The following is a 21,343-nucleotide window of genomic DNA, read 5'->3' as shown; positions in this document are numbered from 1 at the left end:
CGGACTAAAAGTCCTGCATGTCCGACTTTTTAGTCAATGGGGACGGAGCGGCAGTCCGGCAAAATAGCGGAAGGACGGATTCGACAGGGTGAACAGCCTGTTGGATCCGTCCTGCCGCAAGTGTGAAAGTAGCCTTAGGCAGTTTGTAATTGCTCCTGATGATTCTAGCAAAGAAGAAACGCGTTGAGCGTTGGTGCACTGCCAGCTTTTTTCGCTGTTGAAGCTGAGCCAGTGTCTTTCAGCTCTAGAGAGTCAGTAACGGTGGGAGGTATTTTCTCGGTCATCCCCTGTATTCTACAGGTGTACCAAGCTCTTACAATGATGTAAATCCCCCAGTATATGGTGGGGACCCTGGTGGCATTCGACGACTGCTCTCACTTATGGATGTCTTTGGTCTGGTCAGCTACACACTGCTGTCCCCCCCGGTCATATCGGGGGGTGCATCATATTGGCTGCGAGTGTAATTTATTCGCCTGGCTGTTTATATATATATATTGGGACTTCAGTACGGGCTGAACATCAACATTATTGCCCAGTAACCCATTCAATACTTACAGCCACGTAAACATTTTCTCAGTGACCCCTTATTTGTTGATGGACTGGAGGCTACAGACTGAGGGCCTCTGCACACGAACGTGTGCTTCCCGTTGCCGTATTTCGGACCGAAATTTGCGGATCCGCAATACACGGGTGCCGTTCCGTGGGCATTCCGCATCACGGATGCGGACCCATTCACTTCAATGGGTCCGCAAATCCGGAGATGCGGAATGGTGCGGAATGGAAGCACGGAACGGAACCCTATGGAAGCACTACGGAGTGCATGTCCTATCTTTTTGCGGAACAGCAGGATCATTCAAGTGAGTGGGTCTGCGATCCGATGTGGCTGCCCCACGGACTGTGTTCGTGCATTGCGGCACGCATTTTGCGGGCCGCAGCACGACCACGGGGTGTACACATTTGTGTGCAGGGGGCCTGAGAGTGAGTTGTCTTCCTACCCCCCATGCTCAAGACCTATGTTCTAAAAGTCCTCTGTGCATGGTTCAACTCTATCATCTCTGATGGTCCTTACGTATTTTAGGGTTGTATTTCCCTGCCATTTTTAACACATACCTAATACAATTTCTAGTTTTAGCGTCTTCACTCCCTCTCCGTAAATCCACAGGGAACACCCCCTGAGCTCTATATTTGCAGCTCCACCAGCAATCACATCAGAGACTATACTTAATACTCTTACTGCAATGCACCTAAAATACTGCTTTGTGTATACAGCTCCCATGCAGACCCATATGTCTCCATGGTTATGTACTGCAAACAAACCCTGATTCTGCAATCCTGTGTTACTCCTTTACGTCTTCCGATTCTTCTGTCTGTAGGTTAGCACTAACAGAGCAAATATGAGTGCATACTTACCAATGTTTCAGTTGGTAAAATCAGGACATATAAGCCCTGCTCCGGGAGGACGCTGCTTGGAAACACCCACTTATGAGTAAGCCCCGCCCATTTTTGGCCCAGGACATTGAGAATTTGCGGAGACTGTCTCTGAAAATCAGGGACAGTCCTGCCAAATGCGGAAAAGTTGGCAACTATGTGAGTGGAGTGACGCATGACTACTGGATCAGACTGCGCACAGGATTTGTTTGTAGTCTGTCTCCATGGAGATGTATAGATCTGCATCAGAGCTGCATATACAGCACAGGAAGAGATTTATTTTTTATTTTTATCAAGAACATTTGCAAAGTTGCCTTATTTTATATGTTATGTACATTGGCGCGATAACATAATAATTTATAGCACACGTCTATTCAAAATTGCTTCCATTAACGGCTCATGCACACGACCGTATGTATTTTGCGGTCCGCAAAAAATACGGATGACATCCGTGCGCATTCCGTACTTTGCAGAACGGAACAGCCACAGTACTATCCTTGTCCGTAATGCGGACAATAATAGGACATGTTCTATTTTTTTTTGCGGAACGGAAATACGGACATACGGAAACGGAATGCACACAGATTAACTTCAGTTGTTTTTTTTGCGGACGCATTGAAGTGAATGGTTCCGCCTACGGTCCGCAAAAAAAAAAAAAAGGAACGGAGGCGGAAAGAAAATAAGTTTGTGTGCATGAGCCCTAACTCTTAACCCTCCTCTTCGAAGCGGAGATGCAGGGAGCCGTACGGTGTTTGCCGGTGACGCGGATGGCACACTGTGGTCTCCGATGACTTCCTTTCCCTGCAGGGACCGGCCCTCCATGTGCATCAATGCACCTTTTTCCTCTTTAATAAGTGGATGCTACAGGGTGACGTCTGATGACAACCAGGCGGCTGGTGCTTCCGTACTGGACAGGAAGAGTGGCGGGTGCAGGAAGTGCCCCTCACCCACCTACAATCACAACCCTGCACCCCACCCTTTCTATATCAGTAAGTTCCTGAATCATGTGTATGTATTGTAAATGGAAGTGATCTCCCACCTACAGTATGGCCTCCTGCTAAACCACATACCGCAGACATAGCCCACATGGGTGCCATGGAGCCCTTGGCGAGAGGGGGGCCCAGCCGTGGTTGGTCACATCCTGTTTGATATTGGGGTCAAGACCCTGTGCAGGACTCCCCTCTCCAGAAGAACTGCGGTGGTGTTAGCAAAGAAGGGGCTGAGAAATTGGCCCGAGGGTCATGGAAAGGGGGGAGAAGCAGACACAAGCCTCTTCTGTCCCGGGTGGCAAAATGTGGCACAAAAGTAGGGGCCCAATGTGAACTGAGCTATGGGGTCCCCATCTTTTGGGTGCGCCACTGTGTAGTTTCACAATACATACTGTAGTCAATGGACTCCAATCTGATACATTTTATCTGCACCGATACATTGTAGCAAACTATCAGGCAAACTATCAGGACAGGAGAGAGATTTGCGCCGCTGGTAATTTTAATCACAGAGGATTATCTAGACTGGATGCAATTGTAGCGAGCCCTCAGCTGTGACAAATATTGGATCTGAACCAGTTTTCACCTTCCGGATGTAAACAAGAAGGTTCCCATTCACTGAGAACAAGCAGAGATCTTGAAAAGAGTGAGACATTTAATTGATCAACTTTTATTAGAAAGGAGCAATTTTCACAATGATGAACCTTTATAGACAGTCAGATACCCCCTACAGCAGGGGTCAGCAACCTTCTGCACTCCAACTGCTGTGAAACTACAACTCCCAGCATGCACACCTATTCCGCTGTTCTTGTAAAGGCTTCAGTGTTTTGCGGGCTGTTTTTAACGGATCCGTTTTTCAGTTTTTTTGTTTCAGTAGCGTTTCCAGTTCCGTTCTGTTTTTCCGTATGGCATATACAGTATACAGTAATTACATAGAAAAAATTAGGCTGGGCATAACATTTTCAATAGATGGTTTTGCAAAAACGGAACGGATACGGAAGACACATGTAGTACATTCAGTATGTGTTCCGTTTTTTTTTTTTGCGGACCCATTGACTTAAAAAGGAGCCACGGAACGTGATTTGCAGGCAATAAGGCTCCATTCACACGTCCGCAATTCTGTTCCGGAACGGAATTGCGGACCCATTCATTTCTACGGGGCCACACTATGTGCTGTCCGGGTCCAGAAATGCGGATCCGCACTTCCGGGTCCGCAATTCCTTTCCCAAAAAAATAGAACATGTCCTATTCTTGTCCACAATTGCGGACAAGATTAGGCATTTTCTATTATAGTGACGGCGATGTGCGGTCCGCTAAATGTGGAACGCACATTGCCGGTGTCTATGTTTTGTGGATCCACAAAACACATGCGGATGTGTGAATGGACCCTTAGGGCTCGTTCACACGAAAGTTTTTTGCTTTCCGTATATGGGACGTTATTTCAATGGGTCTGCAAAAAAAAAAAACGGAATGTACTCCGTATGCATTCCGTTTCCGTATTTGCGTTTTTTCCGTTCCACAACATTTTAAGTCAGGTTCTATTATTGTCCTCAAATCACATTCAGTGGCTCCATTCAAGTCAATGGTTCCGTATAACAAAACAGAATGCATACGGAACACATGTCCGTATGTCATCCGTTTTTTGCGGATCCATGCTGTAGAAATGCTATGCCCAGCCCATTTTGCACATGTATTTTGGTGTTTGCAACGATTACAAAGTTCCTGTTTTTGCGGGAAAAACGGAACGGAAACACAACGGATCCAAAAAACTGAACAACGGATCCGTGAAAAACAGACCGCAAAACCATACGGTCGTGTAAACAAGCCCTTATAGGACATGTTCTATCTTTGAACGGAAATACGGAAACGGAATGCATACAGAGTACATTCAGTTTTTTTTGCTAAACCATTGAAATGAATGGTTCTGTATACGGACTGTATACAGAACGCAAAAAACTTTCGTGTGAACGAGCCCTAACTCCCATAGAAGTGAAAAGAGGATTCTGGGAGTTGTAGTTTCAGCTGGAGTGCTGGAGGTTGCTGATCCCTGGCTTACAGGGTGCTGAATGGTCAGGCGGACAAAAACTGCACTGATACACTGTGCCGATTTGTGGATTTTGACTGCATTGCACCCCCCAACTGTACGGGCACCTTTAGGCGACTTTCATATCCGTGGCCAACTGTTCTGGCAGAGAATGCTGGATTTCAGCTGCATGCAGCGTTTTTTTGGTCCGGCCGATTTTCAGCATGTTTGCCGTGTAATGGCCGGATCTCTGCTGGACCCCATTGTAGTCAATGATGTCCGACGGGCAGGCGGCAGTATCTGGGAATGCTGCATCCGGAGAACTCCGGAACAGGCTGCAGGAGAGCTCAGCCACAGATGTGAAACTCGCAGATACGTTGCGGATTTTCTGCTGCCTAGGGTGAAATCTGTGGAAAATCCGCAGCAAAATCCACGCCTCTAGATTTTGTCACGGATTCATTAAGGGGGTTCTCCGGGCTTTCAATATTGATGATCTATCCTCAGGATAGGTCATCAATATCAGGTTGGCGGGGACCCGGCACCCCCGCCAATCTGCTGTATGAAGGGAAGGCGCGTACAGTGTGCACGTGCCATCTCCCGTTTCTCTTCCTGCTCATAAAGACCATACACCGCAGCACTGCGCACATCGTCTCCTCATACAGCTGACTTGATCGGTGGGGGTCTGACACCTGGGACCCCCGCCGATCTGATATTGAAGACCTATCCCAAGGAGGGGTAAGAAAATGCCAAACATGCTCGCTTGGCTCATTTTGGAACACCCACAGAAGTGATTGGAGAGCATCCCACGCATTCTAGAGATAGAGACCTGCACCTATTGGACATTGGTGGCAAATCCTAGCGATATCCCACCAAAATGCGAGAGGGGCCAACCCCCTTAAAGAGCATTTACAGGAAGTGGGATCATAAATGGCGGCCCGGCGATAACCATGTGCCTTGGTTTATGTCCACCATTCATTCAGATTTGGTCATGAACAGAATGGCAGTGAAGACTGACACACAATCTGAGAAAATGGGTAGCAAATGCCGAAAGGATGGGGGAGATGCACAGCGGAAAAGCTTGCTTGCAACCCCTATGGACAATGTCATGGCGGATATTAGTGCTTATCCCACAGCCCATGTTACCCGTGGATAGGATAAAAAAGACAAACGATTCGACTCCGGGAAATGTAGGGACAGCTGGAAAGTATTGTATGCGGAGCCGGCTTATCTGAAAGTGATCAATACGCCGATCAATAATGGCAGACCCTGGGGATGACAACCCCCACTCTGCGCTCCAGGACGTGATTGAAATACTATAGTCGTATCCCGAGCCGTCAATATTTCATAAATTATACATGGTCCGAGCAGAAACCTAGAACCGCAGGAATCGAGGCGTGGGGCTGCGGTTCGGACCCTGATGTCAGTTTTGTGGGATGATCAGTCCCATCAGCGGGACTTGTATAGTGAGGTCCTGACGAAGGCTGTTGGGGCATGCTGGGAGTTGTAGATTCACAACAGCCAGAGAGCCGCGGGTTGGTGATCAATGTTAGGGCTCATGCACACGGACGTATTTTCTTTCCGTGTCCGTTTCATTATTTTTTTTTTGCAGACTGTATATGGAAACATTCATTTCAATAGGTCCGCAAAAAAATTTAAAAGTTACTCCATGTGCATTCCGTTTCCGTATGTTTGTTCCGCTAAAAAATAGAACATGTCCTAATATTGTCCGCATTACGGACAAGGATGGGACTGTTCTGTTAGGGGTCAGCTGTTCCGTTCCGCCAAATACTGAATGCGCACGGACCGCAAAATACATATGGTTGTGTGCATGAGCCCTTATAGCAGGCAGCAATGGAGCTGTAAGTAGCCCCAGGTAAGTTCACCCATTGTAATGTTGGAGCATCATGTGACCCCCGATGGCTGTAGAGCACGATGACAATTTGTCCATAGCCAGGTAACGTGGAGGCCCTTGGGCGCTGCGGTCACATGACCTCTTTACATAGGGGAGGCGCTGCCATGGAAGGGGGCGCCCCGCTCCTTATTCAGACGGCCGCAACGTGCAGTGCAACCACAAATCCCGGTCCTGACCACAGGTCTCATGAGCCTACAGTATCACGGTGCTGCTGTAAGTCTGGGTCAATCCAGGGTTTGCGGCTGTAATGCGGATGCTTAAATACGCCAACCGTCTGACTGAAGCTGTAGAAAGTTTTTCAGATTTGCCTTAGGAATACGGATGCTAAAATGCAGATGCATTACCGTATCACACCAGGCTACTTTCGCACAACCGTATCCGTTTTGAGGACTGCAAAAGGACGATACTGGCCATGTGCATCCCGCACTTCTCGCAAGCCCCGTTGTCAAAATGGCTAATCTTGTCTTTTAAAATGGTCAAGAACAGGACACATTCTATAATTTGAGGCGCGGACACTGATAACATCCAGGGCCCCACAGAAATGAATGGGTTGCACGTGGACCAAAAATATGGTTGTGTGAATGAGGCCGATTTGTACCTATGACACTGGATGACTTGTGCACTTGGCAGCTGAAGGCATCTGTGTTGGTCCCATGTTCCTATGTGCCCGCATTGCGGAGAAAAATGATGTTTTAATATATGCAAATGAGCCTCTAGGAGCAACGGGGGCGTTACCATTACACCTAGAGCCTCAGCTCTCTCTGTAACTGCTGCGCCCTCTGCACTTTGATTGACAGTGAAAACATCACCACACCTCGCCCTGTCAATCAAAGTGCACAGGGTGCAGCAATTGCACAGAGAGCTGAGCCTCTAGGTGTAATAACAACGCCCCTGTTGCTCCTAGAGGCTCATTTGCATATATTAAAACATCATTTTACTCAGCAATGTGGACATACACTTACCTAAAGAATTATTCGGAACACCTGTTCTATTTCTCATTAATGCGATTATCTAGTCAACCAATCACATGGCAGTTGCTTCGATGCATGTAGGGTTGTGGTCCTGGTCAAGACAATCTCCTGAACTCTAAACTGAATGTCAGATTGGGAAAGAAAGGCGATTTAAGCAATTTTGAGCGTGGCATGGTTGTTGGCGCCAGACGGGCCGGTCTGAGTATTTCACAATCTGCTCAGTTACTGGGATTTTCACGCACAACCATTTCTAGGGTTTACAAAGAATGGTGTGAAAAGGGAAAAACATCCAGTATGCGGCAGTCCTGTGGGCGAGAATGCCTTGTTGATGCTGGAGGTCAGAGGAGAACGGGCCGACTGATTCAAGCTGATAGAAGAGCAACGTTGACTGAAATAACCACTCGTTACACCCGAGGTCTGCAGCAAAGCATGTGTGAAGCCACAACACGCACAACCTTGAGGCGGATGGGCTACAACAGCAGAAGACCCCACCGGGTACCACTCATCTCCACCACAAATAGGAAAAAGAGGCTACAATTTGCACGAGCTCACCAAAATTGGACTGTTGAAGACTGGAAAAATGTTGCCTGGTCTGATGAGTCTCGATTTCTGTTGAGACATTCAAATGGTAGAGTCCGAATTTGGCGTAAACAGAATGAGAACATGTATCCATCATGCCTTGTTACCACTGTGCAGGCTGGTGGTGGTGGTGTAATGGTGTGGGGGGTGTTTTCTGGGCACACTTTAGGCCCCTTAGTGCCAATTGGCCATCGTTTAAATGCCACGGGCTACCTGAGCATTGATTCTGACCATGTCCATCCCTTCATGACCACCATGTGCCCATCCTCTGATGGCTACTTCCAGCAGGATAATGCACCATGTCACAAAGCTCCAATCATTTCAAATTGGTTTCTTGAACATGACAATGAGTTCACTGTACGAAAATGGCCCCACAGTCACCAGATCTCAACCCAATAGAGCATCTTTGGGATGTGGTGGAACGGGAGCTCCGTGCCCTGGATGTGCATCCCTCAAATCTCCATCAACTGCAAGATGCTATCCTATCAATATGGGCCAACATTTCTAAAGAATGCCATCAGCACCTTGTTGAATCAATGCCACGTAGAATTAAGGCAGTTCTGAAGGCAAAAGGGGGTCCAACACCGTATTAGTATGGTGGTCCTAATAATTCTTTAGGTGAGTGTAGATGAACATGGGACCAACACAGATGCCTTCAGCTGCAAAGCGCACATGTAACAGGTCATCCAGTGTCATAGGTACAAAACTGCTGACAGATGCCCTTTAATGCACTTTATGGAGCTAAAAAAAATCCTGGCGCGAAAAGACGCTCATGATTTCCAGTCGATAGTGTCCGAGGCCACCGTACGATGCTTAGAGGACACCCGCTTTATGCCCGGAGAGTAACCGGGCTCGTGTATACTTTCCAGGTATGGCACTGTCGCCTCAGCAACTTTTCCACCCACCAGGCCCTAGTATTTTCACACCCGATGGGGTAAGAGATGTCGTTGGTGGGGCACTTTTATTAAATATTTTCTGTGAGGAAACTGTGATGCCTTCCATCACATCATAACATAAAAAATGGAAATTAGTAATTTGGAAATGTATGAAGCGTGGGTGACAGTTTTCACACAGCCCCCCCGCGCGGTCACATTCCGCCACTCCACCTCGTCCCCTCACAATTCCCGCTCCCCTGGTTGTGAATGAACGCCAGTCTCAGCACGGCATTTATACTCAAGCCAAACCCCGCCCCTTCGCTTCGCCACTGGCTGGAGCAGCCTGAGGCTCCGCCTCTCCCGGGCTGTGCTGACATCAGTGCTGGGCAGGGCGGGGCGGGCAGGCTGTAGACACTGAGACACCGTGCGGCAGGGAGTGCACCGAGGGCTCCGCCACCGAGTCCCTGCCAGCTCCTGCCCTGGTAAGACATGCCTGACTGATGATCACACAGCTGCTGCATGTGTGTGTGCCATGGAGGATGCTGCTGCTGCTGCTACATGTATGTCACTGTCATTATCTGTGTGGGGAGGATGCTGCTGCTGCATGTGTGTATAGTGGACAGTGCTGCATGCGTGGAATTATATCGCGTGTGCATGTAGTATGTATGATATTAGTGCATGTATGTATGGTGCTTCTGTATTTAGGTCTATGTCTGTTAGTGCATGTATGATATTAGTGCATTGATGTAGTATGTATGATGCTGTTGCATCTGTCTGTGTAGGTTAGTGCATGTAATCTATGTATGATGTTAGTACATTGATGTAGTTTGTATGATGCTACTGTATGAATGTTAGTGTAGGTATGATATTAGTCCATGTATGTGGAATGTATGATGATGCTACTGTATATATGTCTATGTAGTTTAGTGCATGAATGTGGTATGTATGATGCTTATGTATGTCTGTGTATTAGTGCATGTATGATACTACTGTATGTATGTCTGTGTATTAGTGCATGTATGATACTACTGTTACTGTATGCATGTCTGTGTATAAGTGTATGTATGATACTACTGTATGTCTATTAGTGTATGTATAATACTGTATGAATGATGTTATGTATTATACTATTGTATGCATGTATGTATAATGCTGCTGCTTGCATCATGTGTATTTCTGTAATATATGAGTGATGCTGCATACGTGTTATTATCATGTATGTAAGTTCTATGTAGCATGATGCCGCTGTATGCATGTATGTGTATGTAGTGCCGCACATGTGTTGCATCATGTATGTAATATTAATACTTCTGCACACACGTGTATTATGTATGATGCGGCGCTATGTGTACAGCAGGATAACCCCGGGTGTGTGTGACTCCGTGTGTCCCGGACCTCCTCTCTGGGCTTCTTACAGGATGTCCCCTTTAATCCTGGATTCCGCCGCTCGCCCGGGACCGGTGACCCGTGTGTGTATGTGACCCGCTGCCCGGGGGCGGCTGACAGACTTCTCACTGCCGGGCAGATTAATCCTAGTGGCCCAGATAATGGGGGATGCGCGTCCTCGTGTGTCCTGCGCAGCTGCTGCAGAACCTCTTGGAAAGCATCTTGTGGGTCTGCCGTTCGCTATCCCGTCATGCCTTGCAGTTTTATTTTTTATTTCTCGTGTTCCTGATATAATTGCTGATTATACTTCAGATATTTAACCCATTATTATCTGTCCCGTCATTGCTGTGTCTTCCCTGCTTATAATTCTGATATTTAACCCATTATTGACCTTCCTGCCGCTTCACGTACCTTATTCTGCATTGGTTTTGGATGTCGTTTTCTATCTACGGACAGATCCTTTTATTTCATAGGTGGACGTAGCTAAGCAATCCGACGGATAATCGGGTAGAAAATGGGGGGCGGAAAAAGTATCAAAGTGACACGTGGTCAGGGGTGGATTTGGCTATTCTGGGGCCCTAAGCAAAATGTCTTAAGGACCCACGTTGCATCGCCAAGCTCCGCCCCCTGTTGTAGCAGTAAGCCCCCACAGTTCAGCAGTGCAGCCTCGGGACTTCTTACTGATCTACAGATTGGAAAGGCCCCTGTCCCCCAATGGGCCCCGTGCGGCTGAATTGGCCGCACAGAAGGTACGTCTGCCCATTCGGTCCTCCCCCCCCCAACTTGTAGCCGTCACAGGGGGCCCCTCGATATCTGGGGCCCCATGCCTTTGCTTGGTTTGCGTGGCTATAAAGTCCTCCCTGGCTCATGATTACTCTGAATTTGACTCCCATCATCCTGTGTAAAATGGGTGCCACTCCCTCTCTTTTTGTAGCTGTGATGAAACTACAACTCTCAGCCTCCCATAGAAGCCATCCGTGAGCCCATTTATCAGCCGTTTGATTAGTCAGGACACTAGAACTGGGTCCTCCATTCCTCCCCTCATCATGGTCTTGTGGGTAAGAAGTAAAGGGAGACCGGGGAAATTGGTGGGGGTCCCAGCAGTTAAAGGGATCCTCCAGTTGAAGAAAATACTAATCCCATTTACCTGATGCCCTCCTTTTCATCTCTTCAGACTTTCCTTTTTCTATCCAAGATGGCCGCACTACTTATCTGACGACCTGGTGCACACTGGACGTCAGTAGCCCAAGAGACTCCCTGCTGGCCAGCCCTGCTCTTGGATTGGCCAGCACTGGTCCCGTGACCAGGGCTGGCCAATCGGAGGGTAGTAGGAAGTGTCTTGGGCTTACCAATTGCACAGTGTGCATCAGGTAGTCAGATAAGTGGTGCGGCCATCTTGGATGGCAGAAGAAGAAGCCAGGAATTGGCAGATCTGCGCCTGAGAGCCTGAACAGGAGGGCACCAGGTAAGCGTTCTCCTCACTCCCCAATATATGGGATTTTTTTTACCTGAACTGCAGAGTTGCAATATTTAACCTGTGTTTTTGATGGGAACTCTCTTTTAAGAGCATGTTGAGAGTTGTAGTTCTTTCTAGTAAGTAAGGATAGAAGATCACCATCAGATAAGAACATGGCTAGGGGTAGGTTAAGGGCTGTTGCCTCAGGTGCCAGGAGGGGCACCAACAAGACCTCCAGCCGTATTGTGAGGGACATGAAGGGGGGCACTAAAGGGAGAGCGATATTGTGAGGGGCGCATTAAGGGGGCGTTCTGCCGTGAGGGGGCGCATTAAGGGGGCGTTCTGCCGTGAGGAGGCGCTAAGGGGGCGTTCTGCCGTGAGGAGGCGCTAAGGGGGCGTTCTGCCGTGAGGAGGCGCTAAGGGGGGAGTTCTGCCGTGAGGAGGCGCTAAGGGGGGCGTTCTGCCGTGAGGAGGCGCTAAGGGGGGCGTTCTGCCGTGAGGAGGCGCTAAGGGGGGCGTTCTGCCGTGAGGAGGCGCTAAGGGGGGCGTTCTGCCGTGAGGAGGCGCTAAGGGGGGCGTTCTGCCGTGAGGAGGCGCTAAGGGGGGCGTTCTGCCGTGAGGAGGCGCTAAGGGGGCGTTCTGCCGTGAGGAGGCGCTAAGGGGGGCGTTCTGCCGTGAGGAGGCGCTAAGGGGGGCGTTCTGCCGTGAGGAGGCGCTAAGGGGGGCGTTCTGCCGTGAGGGGCGCTATGTTGGGGCACTAAGGGGACAGTCTACTGTGTGGCGGCACTAAGGGGGACCCACTCATGAAATTCTGCACTGGGCCCCCAGCGTATTGGAACGGCCCTGCCTGCGGCCAGACAGGCGCGTTGTCAGTGACTTCGGAGGAGCCGCGGTCAGTGCAGGGTCTATTATGTAAGAACATCTGTTTTGGTGGAGTCCAGGTTTTCAGGGGGAGGGGGGGGATGGTGTTGAGTTATATGACGCGTTCTAGCCGGGGAATTTTTCTAGGCGGAGGAATTCCTGATTATAATAGTAACAGAGTTATTTGTGGCTATTGGGAGTATTCCTGGAAATATTCAGCAGATTGGGCATCGCAGGTTCCGTTATGTGATCGTCGTAGATTTTAAGAATTGGGGCCCCTTTGGAAGAGTTTCTAGGGGGCCCATGGTGGTTTAAACATAAAATGAAAGCTGCCCCTATATATCAGCCTGGTGGTCCCCAACCTGAGATACTCCACTGCTGTGAAACTACAACTCCCAGGATGCCCTGATAGCCCTTGGCATACAGTGACGTACGTCGCCAATACGCTGCCCTTAGCGTTTACTGAGCGGGATGTGATATTTACTGTATGACTTGTATCTGTATATTTTTCTGATATCTTCAAATAGAGCCTTTGTTGTAATGGCCAGATTGGTAGCTTAAAGGGGTATTCCATCTTATAAACTGATGGTGATCAGTGGGGGTCCAGCCTCTGGGGCGAATATATTAATATATACCAGCTCCTGCACAGCAGCGCCCCCGGCCACGTGGCTGTGCAGGGAAGACGCTGGCAATATTCCTCAAATGCTCATTCGTCCAACAGCCGTTCCTCCCAGTCCCTCAGTTTGGCTGAGCATGCATGTGTTTTCCATGGGGAGAGCTGAGCAAAAGGACCAGGCATGTTGAAATGCAACAGCTCAATCCTGCTTTCCCTAAAAATCTCCCATTAGGGAGAGGAGCCCCGGCGCTCCAGCTGTGGTGAAACTGCAACTCCCAGCATGTTCCCTATCACTTCCATGGGAGTTCTGATAAGAGCCAATAAAGCGTGCATGCTGGGAGTTGTAGTGTTACCATACTTAGTTTGCTGATCCTGGCATTAGGTGCTTGGTTGGTCCTTCCGAAATCATCAGGTCCGTCTGACAATAATTTCGAAGGGCATCTGTCAGCAGTTTTGTACCTATGACACCGTCTGACCTGTTACATGTGCACTTGGCAGCTGAAGACATCTGTGTTGGTCCCATGTTCCTATGTGCCCGCATTGCTGAGAAAAATGATGTCTTAATATATGCAAATTAGCTTTTATGAGCAACGGGGGCGTTATCATTACTCCTAGAGGCTCCGGTCTCTCTGCAACTACCGCGCACTCTGCACTTTGATTGACCGGACCAGATAGTGAAAACGTCATCAACCCTGGACCTGTCAATCAAAGTGCACAGAGAGCAGGGTCTGTAGGTGTAATGGTAACGCCCCCGTTGCTCCTAGAGGCTCATTTGCATATATTTAAACATCATTTTTCTCAGCAGTGCGGGACCAACACAGATGCCCTTTAATGTGAATGGCCAGCTTTAGAAGGGGGCGTAGTGCAGCCTGTGGCCCCTTCATCAGTGGAGGCCCCTGAAGGCACGCCCTTCCCTTTTAAGGGCTCATGCACACGGAACGTGTGACGGCTGTGCCCGTATTGAGGCCCGTAAACAGCAGTTCCGCAATATACGGGCACTGGCCGCGTGTGCATCGTTTTACGGATGCGGACCCATTCACTTGATACGGTGCGGAAGGACATGGAAACGCTAAGTAGCACTTCTGTGGCATTTCGGTGCAAGTGCGTAAGAGGTCCTTGGGGGCACCAGAAACCTTCCAAGACCTAGTTCTGCTGCCAATCTCGACCATCCTCTGTAAGCTAAAGAGTCTGAAATCCAGACTGATCCATTTTTACCTGCGCTGATACATTGTAGCAAACCCTCAGGAAAGGAGAAAGGTGTGGTTAGCTCAAAGGGGATTGTGTAGACTGGATACAATTGTAACAGACCCTCAACCGTGAGAACTGCTAAGACGACTGGTCCAGGTTTTCAGCCTCTGTTCCCATATCCTGACAGCAAGCAGATATCTTAATAAGGCCCCCTGCACACGATCAGGATTGCGTGCGGATTTTCCACGCGGATTTGCGTGCGGAAAATCCGCACCGTAGGTCATGTACATTGTATTCTATGAGAATTTGAAATTCTCAATGCACACGATGCAGATTTTTTCCGCGCAGATTTTGACCTGCGGTGCGGATTTTAAAATCCGCGACATGTCAATAAATTTTTTTTTTCCTGACCGGATTTTCTTCATTCACTTAGTGAAATCCACATGTGGAAAATCCGCACCGAATCCGCACCAAATCCGCATGCAAATCCGATTTGCCTGTGAACACCTGCGGATTTCAGTGCGGATTCTCCGCACATGAATCCTGAATGTGTGCATGTAGCCTTAGGGTGAAAACTTGCTACAGAAAGCTTTAGACACGATTTTTGTTTTTCTTGGTGAAGGTGTTTGTTTGTGGCGTGCATGAAATGCTGCAGCGTCCGTGGGAGACTATGAACACCCCCTACACACAGTGTCAGAGCGCTGCATGTTGCATCTCTGCTGCACGTGAGTAAATCCTGCCCTGCACGTGAACGCGCCGTTCTGTGATTTCTACACTGCAGCTCGCGAGTCATAAGGTTTTACTTTTTGCTGAGTCTCTAATTTTAGCTGAATTTCTCTGGGCCCATTGTGTAGTGGAGGATATAGACTGGGAGCGTGTCCCTGGTGAGACGGTCTGAACTGGGTCTGACTCGCCGGTCAGAAGAGCAGGGGAACGCTCCAGCAGGCCCCGTACTGATTCATTAGTGAAGCTCAGCCGGAACAGGGTCCATGAGTAAACCATGCGGGGGCTGGGTGTCGTACATATTTAAAGGGTATGTCCACTTTTGGCATGTTAGTTTTGCTGTAGAATTAATCTACATGAAAAGTTACTTTGTAGAAAAAAATAAAAAAATGCTTTCTGCATCTTGTGTTGATGCTATGGGGGAGATTTATCAAAACGGGTGCAAAGGAAACGGGGCTTAGTTGCCCATAGCAACCACCTTTCATTTTTCAGAGCTTGTTTGACGACACGCTCCTAGCATTTGAACTCCTGTAATTCAGGAAGTCAGTTTTTTGTAAATGACTGTACAGTGCCCGCTGTAAGGTTAACGCTTCTCAGGATGCAGATCACCAGAGAGCTCAAAGATTATTAGGAGTTATCAGCTCTGATGTTTGCAGAATTGTGAATGCAGCTCTGAGGTATAATACAGGATGTAACTCAGGATCAGTACAGGATAAGGCTACTTTCACACTTGCGGCAGTGTGATCCGGCGGGCAGTTCCGTCGTCGGAACTGCCTGCCGGATCCGCCTATTTGGATGTGACTGAAAACATTTGTGAGACTGAGCCGGATGCGGACTGACGGATCCGTCTTGTATTTAATTTCACATTTTTACCAGTCTGCGCATGCGCAGGCCGGAAGGACGGATCCGGCATTTCGGTACTTTGAATGCCGGATCCGGCACTAATACATTCCTATGGGGGAAAAATGCCAGATCCGACATTCAGGCAATTCTTCAGTTTTTTTTCACCGGAGATAAAACCGTAGCATGCTGCGGTATTATCTCCGTCCTGATCAGTCAAAACGACTGAACTGAAGACATCCTGATGCATCCTGAATGGATTACTCTCCATTCAGAATGCATTAGGATAAAACTGATCAGTTCTTTTCCGGTATTGAGCCCCTAGGACGGAACTCAGTGCCGGAAAAGAATAACACTAGTGTGAAAGTACCCTTAGGCCTCTTTCACACTTGCGTTGTCCGGATCCGGCGTGTACTTAACTCGCCGGAATTGCACGCCGGATCCGGAAAAACGCAAGTGTACTGAAAGCATTTGAAGACAGATCCGTCTTCAAAATGCTTTCAGTGTTACTATGGCAGCCAGGACGCTATTAAAGTCCTGGTTACCATAGTAGGAGCGGGGAGCGGAGGAGCGGTATACTTACAGTCTGCGCGGCTCCAGAGTGACGTCAGAGCGTCCCATGCGCGTGGGGCGCCCTGACGTCACTCTGGAGCGCCTCGGGAGCCGCACGGACGGTAAGTATGCTGCTCCCCCGCTCCCCACTACACTTTACCATGGCTGCCAGGACTTTAGCGTCCTGGCAGCCATGGTAACCATTCAGAAAAAGCTAAACGTCGCATCCGGCAATGCGCCGAAATGACGTTTAGCTTAAGGCCGGATCCGGATCAATGCCTTTCAATGGGCATTAATTCCGGATACAGCCTTGCGGCAAGTGTTCAGGATTTTTGGCCGGAGCAAAAAGTGCAGTATGCTGCGGTATTTTCTCCGGCCAAAAAACGTTCCGTTCCGGAACTGAAGACATCCTGATGCATCCTGACGGATTTCTCTCTATTCAGAATGCATTAGGATAAAACTGATCAGGATTCTTCCGGCATAGAGCCCCGACGACGGAACTCTATGCCGGAAGAAAAGAACGCAAGTGTGAAAGAGCCCTAAGTAATGTAAGTACACAGTGACTGCACCAGCAGAATAGTGAGTGCAGCTCTGGAGTATAATACAGGATGTAACTGAGGATCAGTACAGGATAAGTAATGTATGTACACAGTGACTGCACCAGCAGAATAGTGAGTGCAGCTCTGAAGTATAATACAGGATGTAACTCAGGATGAGTACAGGATAAGTAATGTATGTACACAGTGACTGCACCAGCAGAATAGTGAGTGCAGCTCTGAAGTATAATACAGGATGTAACTCAGGATCAGTACAGGATAAGTAATGTAATGTAGTCTGCAAACATTCATTACAATGAGTTCTTCATTGGGGGGGATTATTAGGTTATCTTTCAGATTTTCTGCTGGAAATGAATTACCAATGACAGCGATGTTAGTTTTTTGTGCGTGTGTCATCGTTGGAGATAGCTCCTGTAATTGTATTTTCCTTTACACCTACGTGCCTTTTATATAACCGTCATAAAAGCGCAGCAAATCCGTGTCCAAAGTGGAACATTATTTAAGTGAGCTATTTAAAATGGGGAAAAAAAAAGTGTCGTATACCGCCATAGGTGCACTGCTCCAGGGTTTATTGGAAACATATTATTTTTTTTTTGAGGATTTGACTACAGGAAGTCACATAGTACATCTGACCTCAAAAACCATCATGTTGTTTTCTACCAGTCATATTTTCATACATCCTAATAGCATGCTGAGTTAATAGAGGAGGGGGGGTGGGGGGGGGGGGGGGGGGTCCGTGTTCAGGACCCTTATCTGTTTTCAAGAGCAAAGAGCAGCTACAGAGAGCGTCTCAGACTTTGTAGGATCTGGCATGTCTGCAGATTACGTAGACAGCCCATTGATTTCAATAGAAACTGTGCAATGCATCTTTTCCCCTGTAGGGGCGCTATTGCAGAATCGAATACCGTACTTTCTACCAGGTTCCACCATGGATCGCAGCTGATCTCTGGGGGCACCAGCAGGATGATTACCTGTGATCAACTTATCACAAGGGAACCCTTGGGCCAAAAAGGGGTTTTCTAAAGTGGAAAACCTCTTTTAAACAGAGTATGTCCTCTCCCCTAGAGGTTGTTGCAACCAATCTTTATATTTCAAGGGCCTCTGAAAGACGAGAGCTGAGATCTGATTGGTCGCTTTGGCCTTAATTCTCCCCCAGAACTATATTTGAAATTTGTAGAATTTCCCCTATTAAGGCCTCATGCACACGACCGTTTGTATTTTGTGGTACACAAAAAATTGGGAGTGCTTCCGTGGAGTGTCGTCCCGTACTTCCGTTCCGCAAAAAGATACAACATGTCCTATCTTTTTGTGGAACGGCCCGGATCGCGGACCCATTAAAGTGAATGGGTCCGCGATCCGTTGCGGCTGCCCCACGGTGGGTGTTCGTGCATTGCGGGCCGCAGCACGACCGCTGGGCGCACACGTTCGTATGCAAGAGGCCTAAGGATGTTTTCTCTCTTGGCAAATGATTATAGTAATGTTGAGAACATATCTTCTCTGGTGGCATCTGTCGTACCCCTTTAAGGGCTCATGCACACGACCGTCTGTATATTGCTGTCCGCAAATAACGGATCTGCAAAAAATACGGATGACGTCCGTGTGCATTCCGTATTTTGCGGAACAGAACAGTTCATTAGTAATCCGTAATGCGGACAACAATAGGACATGTTCTATTTTTTTGCGGAATGGACATGCAGACATATTCACACGGAGTAACTTCCGTTTTTTTTTTGCGGACCCATTGAAATGAATGGTTTCGCATACAGTTCCCCCCCCCAAAAAAAAACGGAACAGAAACGGAAAGAAAATTCGTTTGTGTGCATGAGTCCTTAGTCTCAGGTTGTGATTTTAACTATTTTTCTTTTTAATGGTTTTTCAGATCTGCTTTGTTTGACTCGAGCCTTAAACGCGTAGAGCGGCCGTAATCCAAGATTTACAATCTATTTAGAAAATTTGACTTCGGTGCCAATCGCTTTCCAGGTGGTCATGTGGAGCTGGCATGTAACTATACGGTGCGCTGGTCCCAGCATGGCATGGTGTGGAAAGTTCCAGGGTCTGGCTGCGTTTCTGGCCAAGAACGTATCATTGTAAAAATGATACGTCCTCCACTTCCTAATGTACTAGATCTCTGCTTGCTGTTAGGAAATGTGTAAAAGCTGAAAACCTGTACAAGCCAAATATTTGGTACAACAAATGCATTCCAAGTGCTTGTTTCTCCTGTATTGATAGTTTCTTACCTTTTACCGTCCCTGATACATTGTATCAGTCTGGAGACCTGACTGACAGAACACTGGTTTTTACGTTCCAAATATAAATGTTTCCATTCACTGACAGCCTGTAATCTATTGAATGTAAAGCGAGGCATGAATGGCCCAATTTTGCCGCCCGCTGTTTTGTAGGGGGAGTTCCCAACCCACCCGTGATGGATGATGCTGGGGGAGAGGAGGATCGGACTAATTGAATATGTTTCAGCTGATCCTTTTGTTCTCCTGGGAGATAAGCGGTGCCTGGCAGCAGCCTTCACTTCTCTATCAGTTGAAAACATACACGCTTGGCCAAACCGAGGATGTATGTGTATGGGGGAGCCGGGGGAGATGACTGTTGGCTAAACGCAGAAGTTGATAGTGAATGGGCACCTTAAAGGGGTTATCCCATCCTTTTCTAACAAAGCTAGAACCAGCCCTGTACCTCACATGGATCCAGAGATCTCCCCATTGCTCCAATTGCTATCTTACATTCTCTTCGGGCTGGAAACTTAAAGGGGTTCTGCAGTTTGTTTAAACTGATGATCTATCCTTTGGATTGATCATCAGCATCTGACCGGCGGGGGTCCCAGGTGTCAGACCCCCGCCGGTCAGATGCTGATGATCTAGCCAGCTGGTTGAGAAGGCAGCGACGCTGGGCCCTTCTCGCTGTTTACCCGCCCAGGACAGCTGCCTTCTCAAACAGCTGATCGACAGGGGTCCCGGGTGTCGGACCCCCGCCAGTCAGATGCTGATTATCTATCCATAGGATAGATCATCAGTTTAAACAAACTGCAGAACCCCTTTAAGAGACATGTCATTTCTCAGGGGGGGTGTCCTTCCTGCTGCAGCTATCTCCCTATCACAGCTCAGGGGGTGTGTCCTTTCTCCTGCAGTTCTCTCCCTATTACATCTCAGGGAGTGTGTCTTTTTCTCCTGCAGCTCTCTCCCTATCACAGCTCAGAGGGCGTGTCCTTTCTCCTGCAGTTCTCTCCCTATTACATCTCGGGGAGTGTGTCTTTTTTCTCCTGCAGCTCTCTCCTTATAACAGCTCAGGGAGTGTGTACATTCTCAGGGGGCATGTCCTTTCTCCTGCAGTTTTCTCCCCGTAACGGTCACACCTTCTAACCTTCTTTACAAATGATGGCAGGTGAAGGATGGTACAGAGCATGTGCGACCACCTTAGTTTGTGGCACATGCACAATCATTACTCTACAGATTAAACACCAGGAGGTGCCATTATAATGAAGTAAAGAGTTTTTAATACTGCACTGTATTAAATTAACATTTGATGGGGGCACGACCCCTTTTTAGGAAACATGATGTTAACCACCACCAGTGGGTCCAACCATGGCAAACGCTTCATTGTCCTCTATTACTTTGCATTCAAAGAGGAAAAAAGTTACAGGTCACCCATGTGTGACCTACATACATGTTGGTAGGGCTTAGTCCTGTCTCAAATACTCAAGTGACCAAACCCTATAACTTCTGTTTTTATTCTTAAAACTCCTGGACGAACCGGTCTGCACACAGTCGGGGGCCTAAGGCAAATGTACTACCCTTGTGCAGGTCTCCATTACTCTGCACTAATACCTTCAGACTGCTGGAATGCGTTTCTTCGTGTTATCTGGAGTATTAGCTCCTGCCCTCGGGCCATCCCCATCTCACGCGCCTGGATCTCCGACCAGCACCTTCTCCCATGCTGCAGTTTGCATCCCACGAGGCTTGGAGGGGAGTAGGATCTTCTTAGAGGACCCCATGGACTGGTGAGCTACTGGCCAGATTCCTTGCCACCCTGTGCTCTCTGATCCGGCACAAATGCCGGCGGTCGGCAGGACAAAAAAAAAACGTTGCAAGTCACCGTTTTTTTTTGTTTCACCGAAACCCAGCCAGAGCGCCGCGAGACCTCATTACAGTCAATGGGGATCCAGCTGTGAAGTAGAGAATCTGGCAATGCCGGATCCTGGCACATCTGTCAGGCTGCTCTGTGCCGGAACAGCCTGCCGGATGTCCTTGACGGAACTCTGTGTGAACTCGCCCTAAATGGGATGCGCTGCTGACAGCTGCAAAGTCAATGGGGAATGAACCGGCATAATAAGTTTTGTACAAGTAGAAGAGATCAGCTATCTCCGGCAGCCCCCTAAAGC

At 48.2% G+C, this 21,343-nt stretch overlaps 1 protein-coding gene across 2 annotated transcripts in view; it reads left to right on the top strand.

Annotated features, from left to right (window-relative positions):
* Positions 1-9,159: 9,159 nt before the first annotated feature.
* CAMK1 (calcium/calmodulin dependent protein kinase I) overlaps positions 9,160-21,343 on the top strand; it is a 107,348-nt gene continuing 95,164 nt past the window's right edge. For both annotated transcript variants that reach the window (XM_044300382.1, XM_044300383.1), the window contains exon 1: positions 9,160-9,256. The gene's annotated coding sequence lies outside the window, so the exon portion shown is untranslated. The remainder of the gene's footprint in view (positions 9,257-21,343) is intronic.

This window comes from Bufo gargarizans, chromosome 7 (genome assembly GCF_014858855.1).
Source record: "Bufo gargarizans isolate SCDJY-AF-19 chromosome 7, ASM1485885v1, whole genome shotgun sequence".
Classification (NCBI taxonomy): domain Eukaryota; kingdom Metazoa; phylum Chordata; class Amphibia; order Anura; family Bufonidae; genus Bufo; species Bufo gargarizans.
Note: the sequence above shows the minus strand (reverse complement) of the source record. Positions and strands in the feature narration are given on the sequence as shown.